This window comes from Equus quagga, chromosome 11, assembly GCF_021613505.1.
Source record: "Equus quagga isolate Etosha38 chromosome 11, UCLA_HA_Equagga_1.0, whole genome shotgun sequence".
Taxonomy (NCBI): Eukaryota; Metazoa; Chordata; class Mammalia; order Perissodactyla; family Equidae; genus Equus; species Equus quagga.
The window spans coordinates 3646270-3671326 of record NC_060277.1 but is presented as its reverse complement, the minus strand read 5'-3'; the positions used below and the strand labels follow the sequence as shown (position 1 = coordinate 3671326).

Genomic DNA, 25057 nt, shown 5'->3' with positions numbered 1-25057 from the left:
AGGGTAGAGCCCTTTAAAGTACAGGCCAAGGGCCAGCATCTGAAGGTGCTACAGGAACCATAAATTGGAATGCAAAGAGAAGAAAGAAAAGGGCACTACTGGGAAGTGTGTGAGGGGAAGAACTTCGGCAAGTGTGTCGGCTTGCTGGAGCCGCCGTAACAAAATGCCACAGACTGGGGGCTTCAACAACAGAAATTTATTTCCTCACAGTTCTGGAGGCCAGAAGTCCAAGATTAAGGTCTTAGCAGAGCTCGTTCCCTCTGAGGCCTCTCTCCTTGCTCGTAGACAACCATCTTCTCCCCACGTCTTCACATAGTCTTCCCTCTGTGTGTATCTGTGTCCTCATCTTTTCTTCTTCTAGGGACACCGATTGTACTGGATTAGGGCCCACCAGTGACCTCATTTTAACTTAATTACCTCTTTAAAGACTTTGTCTCCAAATACAGTCACATTCTGAAGCACTAGTCTTCAACATAGGAATTTTGGGAAGACACAATTCAACCCAGAATGGCAAGCTTCTTCATATGTCTTTCCTTAACCCTTGCCCACTGAAATTCCTCGGCAATGTGAAGGAAGTTGTGTTTTTCTCGTACATGAGTAATGACACAACCCCCAAGTTTAGTAGCTCTCGGGGAGTAGCCTTTTGTTTGGGGATCTAGGGAAGAGGTGTGCAGAAGAGATTCGGGGAAGCGTTTCCCTGGGGCTTGAACACTGTCAGTCATGAGAGTGGACGTCTGGGGTTCTGGGTTGACTATTCAGTGCTGAGCACCACGTCCTGCTGAACAGAGTCACCGCGTGTCCTTCAACAATTTTTTGTGTTTCTGATTTGCTGGTCCCTCCATAGCACAGCACCCGGGGGAGTGACCCTTCTTGTCTGAGTCTCCAGGAAGTATTCCAGGAGCACTGAGGGCTTCCGTCATAACTGTGCAAGCAGGGCTAGAGGACGAGAGAGTAGGAGATGAGTTGATAAATACGGACACAAGGCAAAATCTGAAGGAGTTATGGTAGGGAGGAAGAAAGAGGAAGGAGTCAGGAGTAATTCCTTGGTGACTAGGTAAATAGTAATATTGCTAACGAGAGAGAATCCCGCAAATCTACTTTAGGGAAAGAGGAGGTGCATTTTGGGTACGCAAATTCCACAGGTAAATTCCACCAATGGCAACTCCTCAAGCTCAAGTTCCCATCGTATGTACAGCCTGGTTAATTATGCCAGCCAGGAGAATTCGATTTATAAACTATGCTGGTAGTTTATATGCTAGTTAATAATCAACATACATCAGTTGAAATGTGAATTAGCCGAGTTTATTAATGAGAATATAGTCATGACAAAAGGGAGAAAGAAAAGGGAGCAAGACAAGGGCATAGTATTTAAAGGATTTGTGTGAAAACAAAACCAAACATAAATGAACAAACAAAGGAAGCAAGCCTTTCTAGAAGAATGCTACCATTCAGCTGTGACCTTGGCTTGGGACTTCAAGAGCCACCTCTGATGATGCCTGTGACACAACATTCACTGATTCATTTCTAGAGCATTTCCTTATCATTTGGCATCAAATGGTAGGCACTGATGCTAACTATGTTTGAGCCAAGTTTTACATTCCAGGAATGTTCAACAACTTTTTTTTCTCTTTAAAAAGACCTACACTTATAATACCTATTGTACAGAATAGCCAAAAGATGGGAATGACCCACGTGTCCACCAACACATGAATGGATAAACAAGATGCAGGATATACATGCAATAGAATATTTTTCAGCCATAAAAAGGCATGAAGCTCTGACACACGCTACAACGTGGATAAACCTTGAAAGCATTTGGCTAAGTGAAATAAGCTAGACACAAAAGCACAAATACTGTACGACTCCACTTACACAAAGTGACGAGGACAGGCAAATTCATAGAGACAGACAGTAGATCAGAGGTTACCAGGGGCTGAGAGAAGGAAGGAATGGGAAGTTACTGTGTAATGGATACAGAGTTTCTGTTCTGATGGGAAATTTTTGGAAATAGATAGTGGTGATGGTTTCACTATATTGTGAATGTAATTAATGTCCCTGACTTGTATACTTAACAATGGTTAAAATGGCAAATCTGTATATTTTACCACAACAAGGAAAAAAACCCTTTTGTGTAGGTTTTGAGCACACAATAGAGTTGAGTACTCCACAGTTTTCCCTCAAAAAGTCATAGTCTAATGTGTTCTAAAGCAATCACACCAAAAGAAGTGGATGTGAACTTACACCTCAATTACTGACTATGGGACCCAGACAGTGTTCCAGAATAAAACAATTTTCTGTTTAATAGATGCTGGTTAGTGTTGGAAATAAGGTTTTTGGGTCATCAGTTCATTCTCAACACAAGAAACCCAATCTAAACGCATCTTCAGAGATGATTTCCTCTGGGCCATTCCTACTTGCTACATTCGTAGGCAGTGCCCTACTTTTAAATTTAAAAAAACCAAGTCAAAAAACCCTACAAGATTTCTTAGTAGGAAAAATATATTTTATAAACCAAATGAAGCAAAATCCCCAGCAGCCTCTTTCTCTCAAGTTTGCAAGTCCTTTTTTCCTTAAGGCATTAGATCTACTTTTTGTTTTATTTTTTGTTTTTTAAAATAAACATTTTATTTTAGAAGATTTTTAGAGTTATAGAAAAGTTAAAAAGATAAGTCCAGGGGCTGGCCCCATGACCGAGTGGTTAAGTTTGCACGCTCTGCCTCAGCAGCCCAGGGTTTCGCTGGTTCAGATCCTGGGCGGACATGGCACCGCTCATCAGGCGGTGCTGAGGCGGTGTCCCACACGCCACAACTAGAAGGACCCACAACTAAAATATACAACTATGTACTGGGGGGATTTGGGGAGAAAAAAAAAAGAAGATATGTCCCATGCACTCTACACCTAGCTTCCCATATTGTTAACATCAGTATGGTACATTTGTCACCATTAACGAACCAATATTAACACATTATTATTAACTGAAGTCCATACTGTATTCAGATGTCCATAGCTTTACCTAGGGTCCTTTTTCTGTTCCAGGATCCCATACAGGATACCACATTACATTTAGTTATCTTCTCTCCTTAGGCTATTTAAGACTATGATAGTTTTTCAGACATTCCTTGTTTTTCATGACTTTGAGAGTCTGGAGGACAATTTGGTCAGATATTTTGTAGACTGTCCCTCCATTGGGGTTTTTTGGACGTTTTCCTCATGATTAGACTGGGGTTATGGATTTGGGGGAGGAAGATCACAGAGGTAAATCATCATTCTCATCATATCATATCAAGGATATGTACTATCAATATAGCTTCAGACTGATGGTGTTGCCCTTGATCGCATGGCTGAGGTCCCTTTGTCAGGTTTCCCACTGTAGAATCATGCTCCTCCCCACTCCTCCCATCCCACTCTCTTTGGCAGGAAGTCACTGTTTGCAGCTCATACTTAATAGGACAGGGAGTTGTGCTCCAGCTCCCTGAGTGAAGAGAACTTCACAGCGCAGTGAACCTTACTGGATGCAAAGAAAAATCTTTTTTGGAGGATAAAAAGGTGCTTTTATTGAGAATACTTAGATCAAAAGCACAGCTTCCAAAACTTTCTATGCTAGTAAGATGAGTTTATTCCATTTAACCCCTGCATAGAGAAGACCAAAATAATTACAATTTTCTTCACACTTGGTCATCAGAAAATGAGAGAACTTAGCATATGTGAGTATTACTTTAAGGAAACAAATGAGGTTCATATTTAGCCAACTTGGTGTCAAATAGTTTTATTAGGGGATAAAATAAAAGATACGGCAAAATCAGTGTGGTAACAGAGTAAGGAAGGAGTGGACCATGGACCGAGAGCAGAACGAGGCAGGTGTCTGAAGAAAGATGGAGAAGCGAAAGTCACTCCAGAGTTGTGACATGGACACCAACTTTACCCTAACATATTTTAATAAAGTTTTGAAACTTTCACTTCTTCCTTTGTAAGACTAAGCATCTTCTTAAGGAAAATACAGCAAAAAATTCCTGGTCCCAAGTCCAAGAAGCACCATTAAAGTCCCTGCTGACTTTGAGAGGGTTTGTGAACAAGTGGGCTCGTCTGCCTTGGAGTCACGCTGGGATATGAAAAGAGATATATAATCACTAACATTATTTCCTTTTTTAAAACATATACAAATAAAAAATTTTTTTTGGAGATTAGGGGGATCCCAGGATGGAATTCAGGTATGACAAAATAATCTAACTGTATTACAAGTGTATGAAATAATCTTATCGAAGAAGGCAGGGGAAGTTGCTGATCTAAGTAACATGGGAAATAAGTGGAGACTATAAGACTAAAGACAAAAGGACTGTCGGTGCTCACTATGCTCTACTTGTTAAGTTGTGTCCCACAGGAGTATGGGCTCATTTGGAAACCCCTGCATGTGTACACTGGAATGAACAATAAGTAAATGGACGGTGGGTGTTGGGAGCCAAGTATCTCACTTTTGGAGTGGAAGGTTAGAGATGAGCAAAGGGGAAGGCTAGAATGATCCATGTGGTACTGGAATGGAATGACCCATATGGTACTGGATTGGAATGATCCACGTGGTACTGGATTGGAATGATCCACACGGTACTGGATTGGAGACATCAGTATGAACTCATGGTTAGCTTAATAAAGATACAAATGAATACATATAAAAACATTTATAGATATGTGTACATATACTTAGCATACACACATATATTTTACACAAAACAAGGCCTAAAAGCACCAATGTTCCAGTAGCAAGAGATGGTTTCCAATATCACTCTCCAGTCAAAGGACCTAAGACTCCTTAGAGAAATGGCTGATTTTAGGATCGGGGCAGGAAATGCACCAGATGAGCCTGCAGCATCTTGTAGCGCCAGAAAGTAAGGAACTGCTCAAAAACACCCCAACAGTAACAAGAGCTAAAAACCCCACAGTCGTGGGGATATATCAAAGGGACACAGGAACCACGTGAAAAAGCTCGCAGTGACCAAAGCTGGAACAATTTGAGCAAGAAAATAAATCAAGCAGAATTGGATTATAACTCAAAGTATAAAACCAATATCCAGGCGTCCATAGTGATCTAAAGAAATGATTAAACAAATACGTCAATAAAAGAGTAGGAGAGAAGAGACAAATCCGATGTGCAGAATTCCAAATAATTTTTATAGATCTAATTTTTATGCCTATAATTTTCATTTCAACACCATACAAAATTATATAAGTTATTAAAAATACTGTATTTGAAGAGGAAAAACTAAGGGCTGATAAGGCCACAGGTTATCCTTCAACTGAAGTGAGTAAACTGATGGGCCTGTGAAGCCATCAGCAGGCAGATTTTCACTTACTTCACCCCTAGGTTGCCTTGGCGATGACCTGCATCTGACAACTGCTACTCATTCCACTTAGATCTTAAGAGGACACCCTTCTTGAGTCTCCCCACACCTATTTGAATTACCAGGAGTGTGTGTCCTTATATAAGAGGACAGTCACACCCACATGTACACACCTTCCAGAAGAAAAAGAAATGTAAAAATCTTTTGTTTTCATTTGTAGATTAAACAAGATTTCAGTGTTTCCTAGTTTCTGAAAACCACACAATGATGGGATGCTGACATCTTCCTGGTCACCCACTGCTGATGGCTCAGAGCGTAAGGACCACAGTGACTCAGCCCCCAAAACCACAGACACGCCCCTTGTCCTCCTGGAGTGCATACAAAGGAGGGTGGGCTGCGTGACTAGCCTGGGGACACTTCCAGTAAGTTACGGAGTTGCTCAGAGCAGGCACCAACAATGGCTAGTTTTAAAAAGCAAAATAAGCAGCATCACAGCCACTGCTGAAAAATGTGTTCAGTCTTTTCTCTGGGAAAGCTTTGGCAGTCGGAGATGGTTGAAATGCTGGCAGTGCATGCTCCAGCCGTAGTTCTTCTTTCCTACATGGTCTGTGTCGCAGTGTGTGTCCTGCGCCAGCCCACCCAGGTAGCTGTGAATGACAGCCCCCTCCAGAGAGCCTTTTAGAATGAGAGGGCATCTCACACCACCCTCTTGTCTGCAAAGCAATGGCAGGCCACAGGGAGCCTTCATGCATTTTCAAGTAACAATCTTGCCTTTAAGATCCTTTTTTCTTCTATTCTGGATATAACAACTGTTGGATAGATATGACACTGAAAGAAGGGCAATTTTTAAAGGGCAATTCTTAAGAAACCCAAATTAGGCTTAAATTAGAAAACAGATGTGCCTTTAAAAATAACTTATCTCATCATACAAGCTAGATAGAGCAGAAATCAATTGTCACATAAGATCTACAAAATTTAGGTATATACCAAAAGGCCACAACTGGATGGAAACACTCCTTTTCCATATCTTACTCTCTCCAAAGTCAATCCTAAAATAAAAGACCCAAAATGTTCACATTTAACATGACGTTAAATGTCCCCGGCCAACGTTTAAGATTGAAATTGTTAAACTATCGAAAAAATGATGCAATGTTTTAATTACTCTATACAGGGTACATTGTTTTGTAATTTCCTTTTTGTAATGGAAACATTTTCTTTTCCAGGACCGTGTAAACACTGAAGAAAGGACAAGGTCAGGTTGACAGATCATGGAACTTAGATAGCTATTGGAGGTCGACGCTTGCTGTGATCAACGTTTGCACCTGCTGTGGAGTAAGCTGACGTCCTTGGGCACCTTAAGGGCTCAGCTTATGCACAAGTTGGGAAGAAGAAGGAGCCTGGGAGAGTAACTCCTTACCAACCCCCTCAGGCCCTTCTGCATCGCTCTCAAGGGACGCTGTCCACCCATGGCATCTTGTTTACATCAATAGTAAGACACAGGCATCATCTTCCACTTTTTAGCTACAAATGAAGAAGAGACCTCTGACACCCACAACTGTGACTGACACTTCGATTCTGACACGGTGTGCCAGGCTCTCAGAGTCCCCTCCACATTCCATACAGCTGTTGATGGTGCAAATTTGGGGATATTCTCCCTGGTTGGTCTTTCTCCATCTTAGATGTGCCCTTTGGCACATCTCCCTATAGAAATATGTGAGGCAGTTGCCGCCTCTATTAAGAGTCCTGCCATTGATGCACATTCGGGGTGAAGTTAATGCATTAAAAAATTATCCTTGGGGCCGGCCTGGTGGTGCAGTGGTCAAGTTCACACTCTCCGCTTCAGCAGCCTGGGGTTCGCCGCTTCAGATCCTGGGTGCAGACCTACACACCACTTATCAAGACATGCTGCGATGGTGTCCCACATATAAAACAGAGGAAGATGGGCACAGACGTTAGCTCAGGGCTAATCTTCCTCAGGACAAAAAAAATTATCCTTCATCAAAATTATTTCCCTTCTCTATTAGATAGCTTATATCTAGGGCGACCAGATTTCCAGAGCGGGGATGGAGAAGAGAGGGGTAGAGGGAGGAGAGATGGTGCTTGACAGGCAGTATTGTCACTAGGGAAGGATACGGGTCAAAAAACAAGGATTATACCCCCTAAAAAGAGCATTCTTGTCACCTTACAAGGATTATATAAAAGTTACAAGTTATAATCAAAATAAAATATTTAGTTAACAAGGAACTGTGCATCATTCACATAATTGCCGAGTATAATTGCTAGTCACTGCAGTAGAAACTGGACATAACAGAGACAGCTGATCTTCTCCAGTTGTAGCCTCCTGGAGCTACAGTCTAGCATTTGAGACAAAATGAAAGTCCTGTTTCTGCCTGTGTTTGCAAAAGGGGGACATGTTATGGTCCCCAAAGTAATGGAAACAATGAGAAAAAAATTTTTGAAAAAATAGTGAGAATACTATAACTAAGTGATCATCTTTTTTTTTTTTTTTTCTAAAGTACGCTTTTTCTTGGTGAGAAGATTGGCCCCGAGCTAACATCTGTTGCCAATCTTCCTCTTTTTTTCTCCCCAAAGCCCCAGTGCATAGTTGTATATCCGAGTGGTAGGTCTCCCTAGTGATTGCATGTGGGACACCGCCCCAGCACGTCTTGACGAGCAGTGCTCTGTCCGCGTCTGGGATCTGAACCAACCAAACCAGGAAACCCCAGGCCACGGGAGTGGAGTGTGTGAACTCAACCTCCAGCTGATTATCTTACTATTTATTTCACTTACACCTATCTACCCTCTTAGAGTTACAATTCTAAACTAAAAATCAGGAGGTTTGCCCAGTACTGCCAATTTTGACAATGATCTGGTAAGACGTTGTCATTTATTTCTCCTGTATTTTTGCTTTCCTATCAGGTTGGAAATATGTATCTTCTTTCTAATCTGTAATGTAAGACCTGGAAATCTCTTTCAACTTTTCTGGAGAAAGTCTGTACTGCAGCATAAAATGCTCTTACATTTTAGAGTGAACTCTGTGTGTGGCAACAGAGAATTAATAAAGGGTAGTGATCCACGCCTCCCAAAATAATCAGGGAGTTAGTCTTGTCTAGTTATTTCACCACAGCTGAGTAGAATCGGAATTAAGAGTTGACCAAGAGAGGAAATAGAGGAGTCTGTGTAGGTGAGGATATGATCAAGTTAGCAAGTTAACAGACCATACCAATTCCCCGTGGACGCTGCCACTTCGAAAGGCTCAAAGGCTCTGAAATTTCATGAAGGGTTATCTCAGGTTTGGAAGGTATGAAATTGTTGAACATTATCAGAGATAAATGGGGGGAAGTAGACTAAGGCTGATTCAAATAACTCTTTTGAATTACATGCCTCAAGATGTTTTAAAAATAACATTAAATCTATCAAATTAAAAGTATTTCAAGTAATGCTTGATACTAAACTAAGAGCGTGGAATTGTGGACATTCAGATTTTTAAAGAACTTACTGGTTTTACTCTAGAGCTGTAACAATTTTGTGAGGCATTGTGCGACAAAGACTGGAAGAGCAAAGAAGTCAGAGAATTGATCCTGGCATTTGGGGGCAACTTTTCCCCTTGAGATGGTTGCCAATAACAGATAAGCCCTCACAGAAGATGAACCCTATCTTTGAATCATCTTAATCCATAATTGGATTTATAGTGATTTCAGAAAACTAGTGCCTCCAGCCTAGTAAATCATCCTTAGAGAAAGATAATGTCATTAAGATCTTAAAATTGCTTCCAAAATCTTCACATATAATGCCCAGTACCCAATCAAAAACAACCAAGAATAAAAGGAAACAAGACCATAAGATCAAAACCCAAAATAAACAACAGTCCGTAGAAACAGACCTACATGGATCTAGATAATGTGCCCATCAGACATTTATTTTTAAATGCTATACTTAATATGTTTAAGGACTTGAAAGACAGGACTGAAAATGTTGGCAAAGAACTATGGAAGAGAACCAAATGGAAACTTCAGAACTGAAAAATACAGTCTGTGAAATTAGAAATCAGTGGATGACTATAAAGGAAATTTCCAGAGTTGACTGGGGAAAATCTTACACTGGTCCCAACATTTTGCTGTAATTATTACTCCATATGTTCAAAGCAATCTAGGAAAAATGTGCATAGAGAAATATTTGGATTTGGTTTCTCTATAGCCGAATGAATAAATAATACTTGCATTCAACTATATAATTCAGCAAAACAGTTTAGAAATTTCAAGGTAAATACAGAACTTGTCTATTGTGACGTGTTTCTCACTGAAGGACCCTTCCAAGTCAATAAATAATTCACATTATTTTTATCCCACTCGACTCTGACTTAATATAACTTTCTTTCTCTGAGCCCAAAGCTTAAGAATCCTCAAAACTTGGATTTCTTTCTTTCTTCTTGGGCCAAGAGCTTCAGTGAAAATATTCTATTAGGAGTTAGGAATCTGGGCTTTAGGCTGATTTTTGCGTCTATCTCTGATGGACATGGCCTCATGTGGCTCTTTGTCTCTTCAACTGTAACATGAATGTGTGGCTAGCTGAGCTCAAGATTCAGCCTCTTTTAGCTATAAAAGTCAATGACAGTAATAATAATGGTTATTAGACTCTCTGAGGAGAGGAGGGTGTGTGTATGTTTAAAAAAAGAAAGACAGAGAGAAAAAAAGAAGGAAAGAGAAGCAAAAGAATTCCAGAAATAAAGGGAAAATATAACTCTTACCATGGAAGGAAGTTACCGTCCACTCAGATTAACTGTGGGAAAATAAAAAGCCAAATGTTGACCAATTGTTAACGTTTTCTTGAAGGAGAGACACACCTTTTCACACTATGAGCTCCTCAGAAGTTGACCCTGTAAATGTCTATGTGTAAACCCTTTTACATAATAATTATTCCATTTTACATATGTATGATGCTTTGAGTTCATAAATTCTCCATACATTTCATCTATTTCGATCTTTATAACAAACCTATTCGGGACAAGGTGGGGCCTAGAAAAAGTGTGCAGGTGACAAAAAAGCTCTGCCCTTTGCTCAGTCTGAGGACAGGATCGTGTTCTCGTTTAGAGGATGGATTTATGCTGAACTTATGTTCTCTCACTTCTCTCTCTAGTGATCAAAATAATTGAGAATTTGCTATTGTCAGGAATGTACAATGGGGACAGCATCTGCTTTGTTAGAGCCATTCTAAGCCAACTGGATAATCCTATTTTAAATTAAAAATTAGATCGTAGCTCAAAATAATTCTTAGCATAGTGATGATGTTCAAAACAGTAGAAGGTTATTTTCTATTCCCTGCATTACATGCAGTTGTATCTGCAATGCCTCACCCAGGGTCTCACATATACAGGTGCTCAAAAAAATAGGTATTGAAACAGATTCTTGAATTAAACTGGTACTCTGTGGGTATTGTATCAAACCCGACAGGCTTACCAGGTAAGCTGAGGACAAACCTTCAAGGAAATTGTAATTTAATGTCTAGATATCCCTAAATGAAGAGCTTTAGACTCATTTCTATTAGGTTTTGCTTATGTGTTTTGTCTTGATGAGGTCACTTCATAATGGTCTTCTGCTTCTCAACATATTGCCTTAGCTTTGCTAAGTGTAGTTTAAGCAAAATTTCTCTGGATTTTCTTCAGCTTTTTGGCTTGTCTTACTGAAATACAGAGATCGATAACAAAAGAAAAGCAATCAAACGTATCACAGGCGTCCCTGATCTTGTGTGGCACTTACTAAATATACGTGATGGGAAAGAATTACACTTGTTCCCCAGGAGAGTTAGTGAGTGGCAATAATATTTAAGAGGATGATGGGGAGAATGTTCTTTTATTAGTAAAATGAATTTCTATTAGGGAGAAAGAACAGGTGAGAATAGAGTTTACGAGAAAGAAAACAAGGCTATTTTTGGTGGACACATACATCATATCTGAACTTCCTCTATGTTGAATGTGTTTGTGCCGCCTGAAAGCCAAGATAAATACAGCCCATGGTTAACACAGGTTGGCGTAAGGGAAGCCATCTTATAGAGGGGAACCATGTTAGGACTATAAATGACCCCAATCCACAAGACACCCTCACTCCTTGCCAGCAATACTCTAGTTTGCACGTAGACTAAATAAGCACGCACCTGCTTGTGAGAAATACCCATCTTCTGCTATTTCCATAGCCTTGGCTTATACGTAGACCTCCCTAATGCCATAAGGTGATAACTCTGTTCTCTAAGTTTGCCCAGGGATGTAATGACCTCCGGAAGAAAGGCTTCTGCTGGTATCCATCACCCACGACAAGAGAAAGGGGTGATCTGGAGTTTCCATGACTACAACACCCAATGGTCGACATCCCGAGGCCCCCCTCCCCACTTCAGCCCATTTGCCCTATTTACCTGCTTCAAAATTTTTGTAGTTTAAGATGGTTCTTTAGGACACTAGTCTGCCATCTTCCCCTTTGCTAGAAAACTGTAGTAAAAAGACCCTTTCTCTCCTACCACCTTGCCTCTGGACCATTGGCTTGTCTTTGTGGCCAGCAGAAGGCGCTTTTTGGTGGTTACAAAAGTCCATATTTGTTATTCTTTTTTTTTTCACTTACTTTCATTGCTTATTAATTGCATGGGGAAATAATGCTTCTATGTAACTTATAGTATTTTTTAATGAATAAGAATAACAATGTTACGTTTGCACTATTTTGTGTGGCTTATGTCTGAACAATATCAACTCTTCGGTATATGGATGTGGTGATTGCTCAGCACAGTGGGATCTGCTCTGCATGACTATGTGTCGTCTCGCTCGAGAACTGTATAAACTGCTTAGTATAATGAATCTCTTTTAATAGATAGCCTTCATTTTAAAAAATATCATAAATTACCTGGGGGCCAGTGGTAGATGAAGTGTAGTCCCCTGCATGGGCACAGGGCACTGCGTGTCTTGTCTTCTCCAAGGAGATCCTAGCAGAAGTGGTTTATACCAGGAAAAAGAGAAAAAATGACAATAAGATCACATGAAAATGAAACCCATGCTGCAAGAGCTGGGCTAAATGTCTTGAACGCAGGAAGCACTCAGTCAACACTGTTGACTTGAATTGAAAATTTATCCAGTGTTTTTGTTCTGTTTTGCCTAAATCAAAGAATCTGTCTATACACAAGTCCACTTTCAGGTTGATCAGTTCACTTTTGTTTGCTTGTTTGTTTTCAGCTCTAAATGTTTCATTCCTTTTATAAGCTGATACTTTCCCCGTTATCTTTCCTCTCTTCTTTGTTTTAGCTCTCCTAAGACATTTTTATTGTTAATACACAATCAATGCATCTTACCATTTACACCAGAGGTTGACTTGCTTAAAACACAATAGTGTGATTGCTTCTCCTGACCCCTAGCCAGGGACCAATTCCTGGCAGCCTGGCTGGAACCACTGCTGCTGTCCTGACCTGTGGCCTCAGCTCCTCTGGGTCAGAGAAGCTGGGTGAGTGGGATGCTGGCTCTGGCTCCCACTAGCTTAGGAGAGCTGGTCTAAGCATCTTTTCCAGCTTCGCATTCAGTAATGTGGGGTGGGTAACTTCCAATTGGCCATGTAAGGATATTGACACCACATCAATCAGTAAACGTTTACAAAGCAGGGCTTCCCTCCCTTCTCCCCAATCCAGAGAGCAAGTAGTTAAACATTTACCAGCACACCACCAGCTGGATGTGAGGTAGAGACAGAAGTTGAAGACAGGTGGAGAATGAGCTCACAAACTGATTAAGTTTCCATCATAAAACAAGAGAGCGAACCAAAGTGGCTCCATGCTCTGCAGTCATCAATGCCTCGAGGTCTCACGGACAGACTGGGACCTGCGGTCAATCGAGTAGCACGGAGGAGCACTGGACGCAGGTTGGAGGAGCTGGGCTCTGGTCCTCACACTTCCACTGTGTTCCTACATGACCTGGGCAACTCATTCACCTCTCAGTCTCGGTTTTCTCATCTGTGGTATGAAAGGTGGAGCGTGGCTTAGATTCCCTTACTCAAAGTGTGGGTCATGGGTGTTCCCAGGGAATCAGCTGGAATCTTTTTAGAGAAGCAGAACCTCAGGCTGCCCGGAGAGCTACTGAAACAGAAACTGCGTCCGAAGAAGACCCTGGTTGTGTCGTGTGCAAGTTAGAGAGGCCCTGGACTAGGCTGGCGGTTCTCAACCTGGCTGAGCATTTGGAGAGATTTAAAAAAGAAAGATCTCTGGCCTTCATTCCTGGTCCATTGGATCAGGATTTTCTGGGGATGAATCTCAGAAATTTTATTTTTAAAAAGTCCCTCAGAAGATTTTGAAGATCAAGCAGTGATGGGATCCACTAGTCCAGGTGGGGCCTTCCAGGGTTTATAGTCTATGGAAGCTGCTAGGCTTCCTGCCATCCTTATTCTTGCCCTAGCACGACTGACAGGTACTAAAATTGGTGAAAAAGCAACTCGTGAAGGGTTTAGGGACTATGAATTTGTAAAGCGCTTCCATTTCATGAAATATGAGACGGTACTGTTAAAAGATTAAGCTCTGGAGAGGATACAACAATCTTCTAAATATGAAAAAAAAAAAAAAAAAAGCCAGCAGAGGCAGATTGCTTCACAGAGTTGGAAGAGAAACTAAAGGAAAATAAATGACACTGTAATGGATCCGTCCCCTGAAATCCTAGCTGACATTAAATTCATGGCCATGAAGAGACAGTAAGGCTTAACGGACGAAATGTGGCTGAAAGCTCAGGAAATCTGCTTTTAGCTACAAATTCTGAAATGGATACATAATTATTTAAGTGTTATCCTTCAAGTGAATAAACTGGCAAGATATAAAATAATCACTTTCTCATGAAATAATCCTATGAACATGAGTATTTTGATTTTAAAATTAGTTTTACAAAGCACAGCTAAAAGACGGACAACTTCTTCCTGGCCAAAAACCCACCTAAGAATATCAGTTAGGAAGAGGCGCAGCTACAAATGATGGAGAGTGTGACTTATAACCGAGAGCGGTTATTTTTCCCACGTTAGAAAGAGGACCCAGAGATGTTGAGTCCAGCATCTCATGGTTCTCTGGCTTTCCCTCATGTTGGAACGTAGCTGCTGCCGCTTCAGACCTCACACCCAGTCTTCCCTGGCAGGAACGAGGGTGAAGAAGGTTGGGCCTGGCTGCATCTGCCTCTTTGCATCAGAGTAAGCAAAGCTTTCTCCTCTGGCACCCAGCAGAATTCTGCTGACTTGTTGGCCAGAACCTGTTCACATGGCCACTGCTAACTACAAGGGATTTGTGGAATCGGCGAGTTTCAAATTTCAGATGCCACTGCAAGGGCTTTTTGCTTTTTACTCTCTTACTTTCACTCCTGTTCCACAGCTCAAAGGCTGTCTCTTTCTACTGCTCTTATAGCTCCTACAATGGTCTGCCTAGTAATTAACTCCGTAAAGAAGTCTTCTCGGATTATTTCTACATTATCTCTTCTAAGCATCTGTATACACATTTCATACCACTGCAGCACATATTTATTTATCTTTTGTTGTAACATAGGCCCACTTTTTTCATAGTTTGTCTCCTATCCTCCGCAAGAATGAATTATTCTTGCAGTTCCCTCTGTCTAGAACAGTCCAGTGCCTGATAATCTCTACTAAACTGAACTGAGAAAAATGCAGGCAGTTCTCCTCCACACAGAGGGGCGTGTGTAAAGTTCTGCATGCAGCACAAATCCTAAACATCTTGGGTGCCTTTGTGTACGCAGTGAACTCTTCCTGACACTTTGGAAGCTTATTGTTAATACGGATCACAAGGACCACAAATACGAATCATAATTGTGGGCCCTGTAAATTTCAGTTATCCCCAGTGAAAGACTGGATTTGAGTGGTCTGTACAGCATGCAAGAGATTTTCCCAAAGAACCTTATGGTTAAAATGAGGCTACAACAGTCCATCTCTCAGAAGAGTTGCCAGGAAAGGAACATGCTGGATGCATGAATTACCACGGACAAACATGAGCCCTGAGAGTCAGTGGCCTGGAACCCCACTGGTGGATCTTAAAGTGCAGGCACCCCACAAACCCCATAGCAGGCAGTGACATGTGGATTAGTTTACGAGGGAAAAAAATCAACAGACTAGTTATTATGTATATTTTCTCCTCTTCCTACTCCTCAGCCTTCTGTTTCAAGTTATTTTTGGACTCATCTCACACTTTCTGTATTTTTCAGACATGCATTAACAAATTAGAGAGACGATTTTTACTGGCACTTGCTATTTCCTCCTGATGGATAGATCCCTGAATGTATGTGTGAAACACATTAGTTTGAAAACAATCACAAGTGGCAAAATGGTGATTCAAGAATTACGGGGTCAAAAATGAAGGAAACAAGAAAGGAGCAGGAAGAGAATTGAAAAATCTACAGGAAAAAAGCCAGACGACATACATGGGAAGTAAGAAGTGCAAATCGGAGCAGTCAAATTGAAAGTCAAAAATGTATCTTGCCTCTTTTTTCACGGCATAATTTATCAATGTAGCACTTTTCTGAGTACACATTCTGTTCTTGTCATCATAGCTATGTCTACAAACAAAATAAATCTGAAGGGGAAAACTCTACCAAAAATAACACTGGGTTGTTATTTTTAAATGACCTGATGCTAAAGGGCCCACATGACTGAATTTTTCACTTTCAACTAGTTGATGTATAGGCAGGTCAGCTGTCCACACGGATAGAAACTATGATGCACATCTTATTAACCAATATTATGATTTATATAGTTCCCCATTCTTGTTCCTTATTCAGAAGGAAGCAGTGAAGGATCCTCTTGAGAAAAAAATGTTCACCCATACCTTCTAGGTTGCTGTCCTCATCTTCCAAGTCATTGTGTTATTTTGGTCTTCATAAGTTCTCAGAGGAGATTCATAAATAGCCAAACCAGAGCACATCGTCATGTTTCCACTTTGAATGCTTCAGATGTTACTACTTTTATTACTTTTTAGAAGAAGGAATTCTTAAGCACAAATTTTGTTTTAGAAATGTGCTCCATAGTGAGCAAGTTTGGAAAAGCACCACAGTTAATTTCATCTGCTAAGATCTGTTTCAACATCCAATGGGTTCTGCGGGTTATAGGGCTTTTCGGTAGCCCAGAGGAGAAAGAGAGAACCCATTAGTTAAATTCCACCTTCACGCCATAGGACTTTTTGGTAGAGTGTGGGAAGTCAAGACTGAGGCTAACATTTGAAACACCAACTTTCATGTTTTAAGATTTAAAAGAAATAAACAAGATATATTCATAACCCAGCAATTCTCCTCGTGGGTAGATACCCAAGAGAACTGAAAATATATGTCTGCACAAAGACTCATATGCATATTAATACCAGCATTACTCATAATAGTGAAAAAGTGGAAACAACCCAAATTTCCATCAACTGATGAATGGATAAAAATGTGATATATCTATAAATGTAATATTATGCTGCATAATATCATAGACACAAAAGGCCACATATTGTATGATTTTTATTTTAAATGAAATGTCCAGAACAGGCAAATCCTTAGAGATAAAAAGTAGATTAGTGGTGGCCAGTGGCTGAGAGGAGACTGAGTAGGGAGTGAAGGCTAATGAATAACGGGCTTTCTTTGAAGATGATAAAATTTTTCTGAAATTAGATAGTGGTGATGGCTGTAAAACTTTGTGACTGTACTAAAAGCTACTGAATTTTATATTTCAAAAGGGTGAATTTTATGGTGTGTGAATTATATCTCAATAAAAAAAATAAAAGATATACTCTCGGTATCAAATGGTTTTTAACATAAAGGTTGCATTACCACATAGATGACTCTGAGATGTATCTCCCGAATACTGAATAAGTTTTCAAAAGAAACGAAACCATTAAAAGATTCAATAATCGACTAAAACTTTGAGCTGTTTTTCCTTCCATGTAGGTAGCCTCATTTTTCAGCCAATTAAAGCAAGTAAACCCGAACTGAAACCACACAGATTCACAGGGTCCGTGGAGAGCAAGTCTATGAAGCTGCGCTGGCGGTCTCAGGCCTTCCCGTCTGGTTTCTGGGACTTTCCTGCCCTTTTGTTTCAGGCGCCCTGCCGCTCACAGGTGCCTTGTGAAGTTTTGCACCACGCTTCCTCCTCACTGCTTCTGAGAAGCTCACCCAGAGCTTGCAAGGTGGGGTCCCTATCCCAACTGCCGTTAGTTCAATCTGAGGAATGAGGCTCTCAAGAGAAACTTCAGGCCTCAGGTCCAGGCGAGTGGGGAGACATCCTTAGACAGCAGGCCAACTCCTTGATCATGTCAGGGACGGCACAGAGGGGACACCTCACACAGGACCCACTCTTAGTCCTTAGCATAGCTTCTGGCCTATCTGTCAGCAAAAGTCGGCCGTGCCCCTAGGAGGAGTCTCCAGAAGGTTAAATTGTATATAAAAATCCAGAAGGAACTTTGGATGGCTCAGTGAGTATTTCCCATGTTAAGTCAAATGCTATTTAATACGTTTTAGTTTCAACTCAGCTGAGTTTCACATCGTTATGAATGACAAATTTAAGATAAGGATCCCATGCTGTCCGCACAATCATCCCTTTAGCTAGAGAGTGAGGCCCCACTATAGGGTCAACCTTCTGTCCCTCCCTCCCTCTGCCTTTAAGATGTTTTCTGCCTAGAAGGCTCCTCAGACGCTTGTGCATCTGGTCTCCTAGGAGGAGACCCAGCCTCACATTTGCCGGCAGGGGCAGAAGTACGCTTGAGGCCCCAGCCCTCCAACCCACGCCTGCCCCTGTTGTTTCCTCATCATCTTCTCGGTCTTGCAACTTGAGGGACCTCGTGCACACTCCTGGGTATGTGGACATCCCAGCTCAAATGTAGGAGGCCTGCAAAGAGCTGCCCTTGGCCACTGTCAGGCTAGGGATGCAGGGAATAGCTGTGATGCTGAGACTTGAAGAGGCCCAGGCAGGTTCTAGAAGCAGGCTGGCACTTTGAGGAAGGAAATGTCAGGGTTCAGGGTATCCAAGGCATGGACTGGAGGAAGTGCACTGGTTCCAGGTGGCCATTCCCCCTTGGCTTCGCGGACTGCTCTTAACTAAAGCTTGGGCCTCAGGCTGGGGCCCCCTTTGCCTGGTTCTAAGGGCGGAACTGCCTGGAGCTCCCATGCCACAGTCTTCCAGGCACACGCAGCCACCAAGGACATCTTACCTCTGCCAGGAATCCCAGCTTAGTCTTAAACCACCTTTTTACCCACACCCCTTTCTCCATAATACAGCACTCACACCTTATACGCATCTATAAGGCATGCAAATAAGTGTAATTCTCTTGTTAGATGAAGGCAAGAAGTCCCTGCAATCTAGAGTAAACCAGGCTAAGGTCCAGGTCTTGCAGAGACCATGTAGAACACACACTCCTTCTTCCACACGGAATTATGAAACTCTGCTTCTCTCTCACCAGGACACTCAGCAGGACTCAAGAGTTTAAGGGATTTTTCTCACTTTATTGAGCTTCTAAAGTGGTTTTTAATTCTATGGGAATGATTTAGAAATTGCTGTGAAATGTAATTGATCTTCATAAATGTGCATATAATATATTTTGCACTAACAAGCGTTGCATTGTGATTTGTTTGCACACGTGTGCCCTTCACTCCTGGAATGCTGAGGAACGATGTATTATTTTCACTTTTTAAAAATTAACTCCTTTCTCAAAGGGAGAACAATAGAAAGTTGCTGGAAAGATAATTTCTAGGAAGAAAGGTGAACTCAACCATTTTTATGATTGTGTTTTTTCCTCTCGACATTGTTTAGCAAAAGCCGGAGAACTTGTCTGTTACTCTCGCAGGACTTCTAATTAGTCCTGGCCTCATCTGTATACACGTAAAGAGTATTTAGGATAATCTTGCACTGCATATAATTAAGCAGGGCTGTGTCCTGGTCTATAATCACCAGGGACTCCCTTCTGAGAAAATGTGCTTCTTATTTAACTGCCCAATTTACTCCATAGTGTGATGCTGTCAAGGGCTACACCCTTCCCGGGTAAATTAGTTTTCTCAGACAGACCAGAAAGCCTTGTCAGGGGAGGTGCCTCTTCCAAGAAGTCCTCCCTTTTCATTTATTCCGTATGCATTCCTCCATCCTTCTCACCCTGTAAGTACTCATCAAGACTGACACCCTAATTCTCAAGTCCCAGGGCAGAACCCCCACAGGTCTCTTGTTCAAAAAGCACGGCACAAAGCTTTCCTTTCTTTCTCTGTCTCTCTCTTGGCCTGTCGTGGCGTTTCTTATTTGCTGTTTAACATCACGCTCCCTGGAGCATAAGGATGCTAACAGGGTGAGCACAGACTCTCCTAGGTGCCTGGGCCTGCACAGCACTTGGTGCCTGGGGTCTGTGCACCCACTTTGACCCTCCCTGCACCCGCACCTGAATCCAGGCCGCCTGTCCAGTGGCTGTGGGCATTGGATGGCAGCAGGGAGCAGGCAGTCAACAACCTGCAAGAGTTGGGGAGGCCATGGGGGGCATGACTAACCTCCTTCCCACGCGCCGTGCTCCATTGTCCCTTTGGACTTCACTTACAAAACACTCATTCAAAGATAAAACTATTAAGAATTTCTGCCACAACTAGAAGGACCCACAGCTAAGATATACAACTATGTGCTGGGGGATTTGGGGAGATAAAGCAGAAAGAAAAAAGAAAAAAAAAGAATTTCAAGAGGTGACAGGAGCATTAAACCCCAAGCATGGGGCCCTTCTGAGCCCGGGGCTGCACTGGTGGTTTGCACTTGCTACCTCTGTGGTATCTTCTCTTCTCCAGTGTGGTGGTGGGCCCAGGATAGACAGTTACAAGCACTTACTGAAAGCAGTCCTTTAACAGCAAGTTTCCCTGGTCAGTGGGATGGAGGAGCATTTTCCACGAGACTGTCTCCTGTAGGTGCTCCTACCACTGATCTGCCAGTGCCCACCATCGAGGAAACCAGGGGTCTGGCCACGACATTTATCTGTAATTTATGCCATTGTTCTGACTTCAGAAAGCACCACAACTTCTGTGCCAGGTTAACATCCTCTGTCCTTAGTGGTCATCAATGGCATACAAGGTCGGCAGAATGCCCAGCCACCTGCATTGCCTAACGCATGGCAGACTGCATCTGTATCCACCGGGCACAGCCAGGGGATGCGAGAAGAGAAAGGGATGGTTTCCAGCCTTATTTCAAATTTATCTTGGCCCCTACTCCTCCAGCAGATTTAAACGCTGTCCCTTTTGAGACACAAGTGTATTTGCGTTGTTCCTCCATGTCTTGATTTTATTACTTTTATTTCTCTATTTCCTGTTCACATGTGCCTATATCAGAGTTTTCTACCCTCATGTATGAATATCAAGTCCTCATTCCATAGTTCAATGACCCATGCACTAATATGTGGTTTTGGAAACAACGTCGCTTTTCTCACCAAAAAATTACACATATTACAGAAAATCTAGAAAATTTAGAACAGAAGAAAATAAACAATCACCAGAATGGTATCATCAGAGAGAGTTAATTTAGCATTTTAGCACACGTATTTTTGGCCTTCTTTATACTTACTCGTCTATGGTGTCTATATTATAGAGATACTGTAAATATTTGCTTTTCATCCACTTGATAGTGTACCATGAATACTTGTCATGCTGTTAATTATTAATCTAAAACATGATTTTCAAACTTTCAGATGCATAAGAATCACCTGGGAGCATGTGGGAAACGAAGGTTCTAAGGTTCCTCACTCACAGATCCGAACGCATGAATCTGAGATGAGGACCAGAGAGCTGCCTGTTGAAAAGCATCCCAGTGATTCTGATGCAGGCGCCTCCCGGCACTCACTCTGACAAACACCGTCCACAGCACGATTGTTAATTGCCGCACTGTGTTTTATTACATAGACGTGCCATAACTTATTAAACCAATCTGATATTGTTCATTCAACTCTAGTTTCCAAATTTTCATCTGCATGATTAATTCCTCAATGAATAACCTACTACATAACTCTTTCTGAACCTCTCTGATTATTCGCTTACAAAGATGCTACAAAGCGGAATTACTGGGTCAAAGAGAATGCAAACTTGAGAAAAGCAGATGGTATTTTGGGTAGAAAAACAACCTTCTAAGCTGTAAAATATTAGACTAAGATGAAAGATTTAACAGCTGCCGCTTTCTGAGAGACTTTCATACGCCAGGATGGTGGTTCTCAAAATTTATCCCGCGTGGACTCACCTGGAGGGCTTATAAAAACAGATTGCTGTCGCTTCCTCCCTGCCCGCTCTGATTCAGCAGGTGAGGTGGGGCTGGCAAGGTGCGTTTCTAACAAGTTCTCAGATGCTGCTGATGCTGCTGGTTTGGGGACCACACTTCGAGAACTAGACGCTATCCCAGCTGTTTCAAGCAAGTTATTTAAATGCCCTGGCAGCCCTTTACAGGCGAGGGCTGAGACTCAGAGAGGGTCTGAGGCCATGAAGCTAATGATGCCAGAGCCGGGCGCTCTGATTCCAGGTTTGATCATTTAATGGCTGATGCTTTCCTACAAACAGCCTCGTTTCTTACTTCATTTCACTGCCCACAGATAAAATATTTTTTGATGTCTTCATAACAAGCGCCAAAGGTTCCGGTGTAAACCGCATCCCTCCCAATCTCGTAGGGGTGGCTGGGCGAGGAGAGAGGTTTGGAAGTGTTGGCTGGGAATTTTTTCAGGGGCAGCTGGTCCAATGAGTGACACTCCACCATTCACATCAATCGGATGGGTTCCTTCCCCGCCCTCCATGGCTTCACCGACATGTGGACTTCCAGAGAATCACTTCTCAACAGTTACTGCAACTGGGTAATACTTCTTCCTCAGAAGAGAGCTCTCTCTTCTCCAAAAACCACCTCCAGGCTGCTCCACACAATGGCCCAAACAACCTGTTTGTTCAGGCAACTCAGAAAATAAATCATATCAGTGCGGAAAAACAAGGAACTCCTGTCAAACCTGCTGGTTAATAATACCCGGCAGAGCAAACAGCAGGGGCCTGGCAAACAAGGAGCCAGGATGGCTTCTCCCACACTCAGGTTAAGAGAGGTGAGCGGTTTCCGAACCCACGCCCAGCCTCGCCACGTGAGTCACACATATTTCACAACTGAAGAAATTCGAAGACCTAATTATGCAAAATTTCGCCTGTTTATCATCTCGGGCTTTTGTCACCCTGCTGCCTTGTAGTGTGTTGACGATTGTGTGTCGATTTTTTTTCTCCATATGTCATTCAGTCTCCATGTCTTGATCCTGCGATTTGAGGTCTTTGCTAGGCACTCTACAAAGAGAAATGGAACGCCGGCTGTCTAAAACATGTTTTGTGTGGCTTCTAGATAGTTCCATTGGATGTGGGTGCCCGAGAACAATCCATCCTTCCTGCCCAATTACATAACTCAGAAGGCATTACTCCTATCTGTCTTAAGGCAAATTCGGTCTGGGCTGCTTCATCATGTAAGACAAGGCAGTACATCCAACAGGTATGTTGTCCAGAGGGTAGAAGCGACCTTGCACAACCTCTGGCTTTATCGCTTTCCACAGCTGCTTAACTGGGAACAGAAAAGTCTTAGGCAAAGAAGACTTGGGAAATCTGTTTGTGGAAGAGTGAGTCCTCCTAATCTGAGTCGCTCCAGGTTCTAGAGCTAGTATCACTAGTTGATTGTTTTGGAGGCAGAAGGAGTATAGCAATTAGAATTGTCTGACAAAGGAAGGAATGTGCAATGACAGGGAGGTCCCCAAAAGAACAGACATTCAAACCGGATTGTTGTCTGTTAGGAATGCTGCCAAAGGCACATCTACACTAGGTGAGAAACTCACTTAGCTGATTCTTAGGGATCCTGTAACGTATGCACACGCGCACACACACAGTCTAGTGAGTAGGCTTAAAGGGAGAATGAAATGGGGCGGGTGAGGGCCAAGAGAGAGCAGAGTCCCACCTGCCTGTCTTCTCCAAGGGGGCATCTGCAGGGAGGCGGGGGAGGGGCTTAGGGTGTGGTGGGAATGTGTGTTTTGTAAAAGCACAGCCTCCTCTTTTTTACAAACAGCACTTTCCACGTTGGTCCTGCATGTGAGTCTTTCACTGCAGAGCTGTCTCCACACCCAGCAGTTCAAGAATTAGCATTTGCGGAACTGCTAGAAGCATGAGCGTGCAGGCAAACCTAATTAACTGAAATCCACTGAACCGGAATCACTTTGAAAATCCTATTTTTAGAAAACATGGGGAAATGACCTAAAACAAACCCATATTGATGACTCAGTACAAAAAAAGGGACATTTTCAGCATATAGCACAGTTTCGACATAAATTCAGAGTAACATATTTTTAGACAACGATCATTGATAGTTATAATGATCGCATAAGAAATTCTTTCATCAAAAGAAGATCCCATGCCTATCCTACTAAGAGAAGAAAGTGTGCTAATATAGTTCAGAAATATTTTCAGTAATGAAGATGAAAACATAAGAAGTTTCCCCTTCATCGCTGATACAGCCAGGAAATTTAATTAGCCAGCGCCCTCAGTTCCTTATTGCGTATGGAAAACTCCACTGATAAACTAGTGACCATACCACAAATATCAAGTATTGCTGTCAAAATTAATGTTATATTAATCAGAAAACATAGCCCTAAAATTCCCAGATACTAGGGTTCATTTTTAAGCTCCACTGTTCACTATGTATCAGGAGGAGTGAGGGAAATTTCTTTGGGAATGTCACAGTTACGTTTCCAGGAGTTAGACGCATCTGCATTTGAGACGCAGTGAGGAGTAATGTATTAATATAGGGGTCCCTGTGTCTGCGCTCAGAATCTCCATGGTCCCTCTGCATTGCCTCTGGCCAGCTGCATGCCTCCGGACAAATCATTGCTTTCCAAGTTCTCTGCAAAACGGGTAGGACAGCTGCCAGGCTGCAGAGGTATGAAGATTCAGAAAGATAAATGGCGACCTGCTTTTCACAGAGCCTGGCACTGGGCGCTACCAAAGAAGTCTTGACTATGATTATTAAATTTCCATCCCATGCTTCATGTTATGAAATTCTGTGTTTTATAAAATTTTGGTAAAATATCCATAACATAAAATCTACCATTTTAACCATTTTACGTGTACAATTCTGTGTAGTTCTTATTTAGAGAGAAACTATGACCATTTATAGCAAATGTCTGCATATTAACACTATGCAATTTGCTTTAGGGACAAATATTGAAAAAACAATGAAGATTAATAAAAGCATTTGGTAGGAAGCTCAAAACAATATAGACTTCTCTACACCTTCATAATTTTAAAATGAAGTGTGTGAAGCATAAAATAGCTTCTTCAAAAGGCTCGACAATATTTTAAACACACAGAATGTATTGAAAACATTCACTCTCAGTAAGTATAAAAGTTATTTTTACAGAAAGTAGAAAACTGAAGCCATGGAGAAAGCTATAAACTGAAAGGCTTTTGACCCCCTCACCCTTGACAAATCACCCCCCCCCCAATAGTTTGAGAATCCTTCTAGAAATGCTTTATGTCACTGTGAGCATAAAAATCTGTGTGTATCAGTTTACAAATGGAATCACACTATACCCACTATTTTCTATCCAGATATTTTTAACTTAAAAATGTACCTTAAAGACCTCCCCAGGCTTTTAAAGAATTCATGGTATTCTATTATGTAGATATGTCACGATTTATTGAGGGAATTCCCAGCTAATGACTTTAGATTTCCACGTTTTTTTCCTCTTAC

General features: G+C 41.8%; 1 long non-coding RNA gene across 1 annotated transcript; it reads right to left on the bottom strand.

Annotated features, from left to right (window-relative positions):
* Nucleotides 1-205: 205 nt before the first annotated feature.
* Nucleotides 206-22310, bottom strand: LOC124246382 (uncharacterized). The gene is made up of 4 exons (XR_006890485.1): nucleotides 21548-22310; nucleotides 12218-12296; nucleotides 10081-10112; nucleotides 206-936 (listed from the first exon to the last, which is right to left on the bottom strand). It is a non-coding gene; the product is annotated as an uncharacterized LOC124246382 (long non-coding RNA).
* Between the last annotated feature and the right edge of the window lie 2747 nt (nucleotides 22311-25057).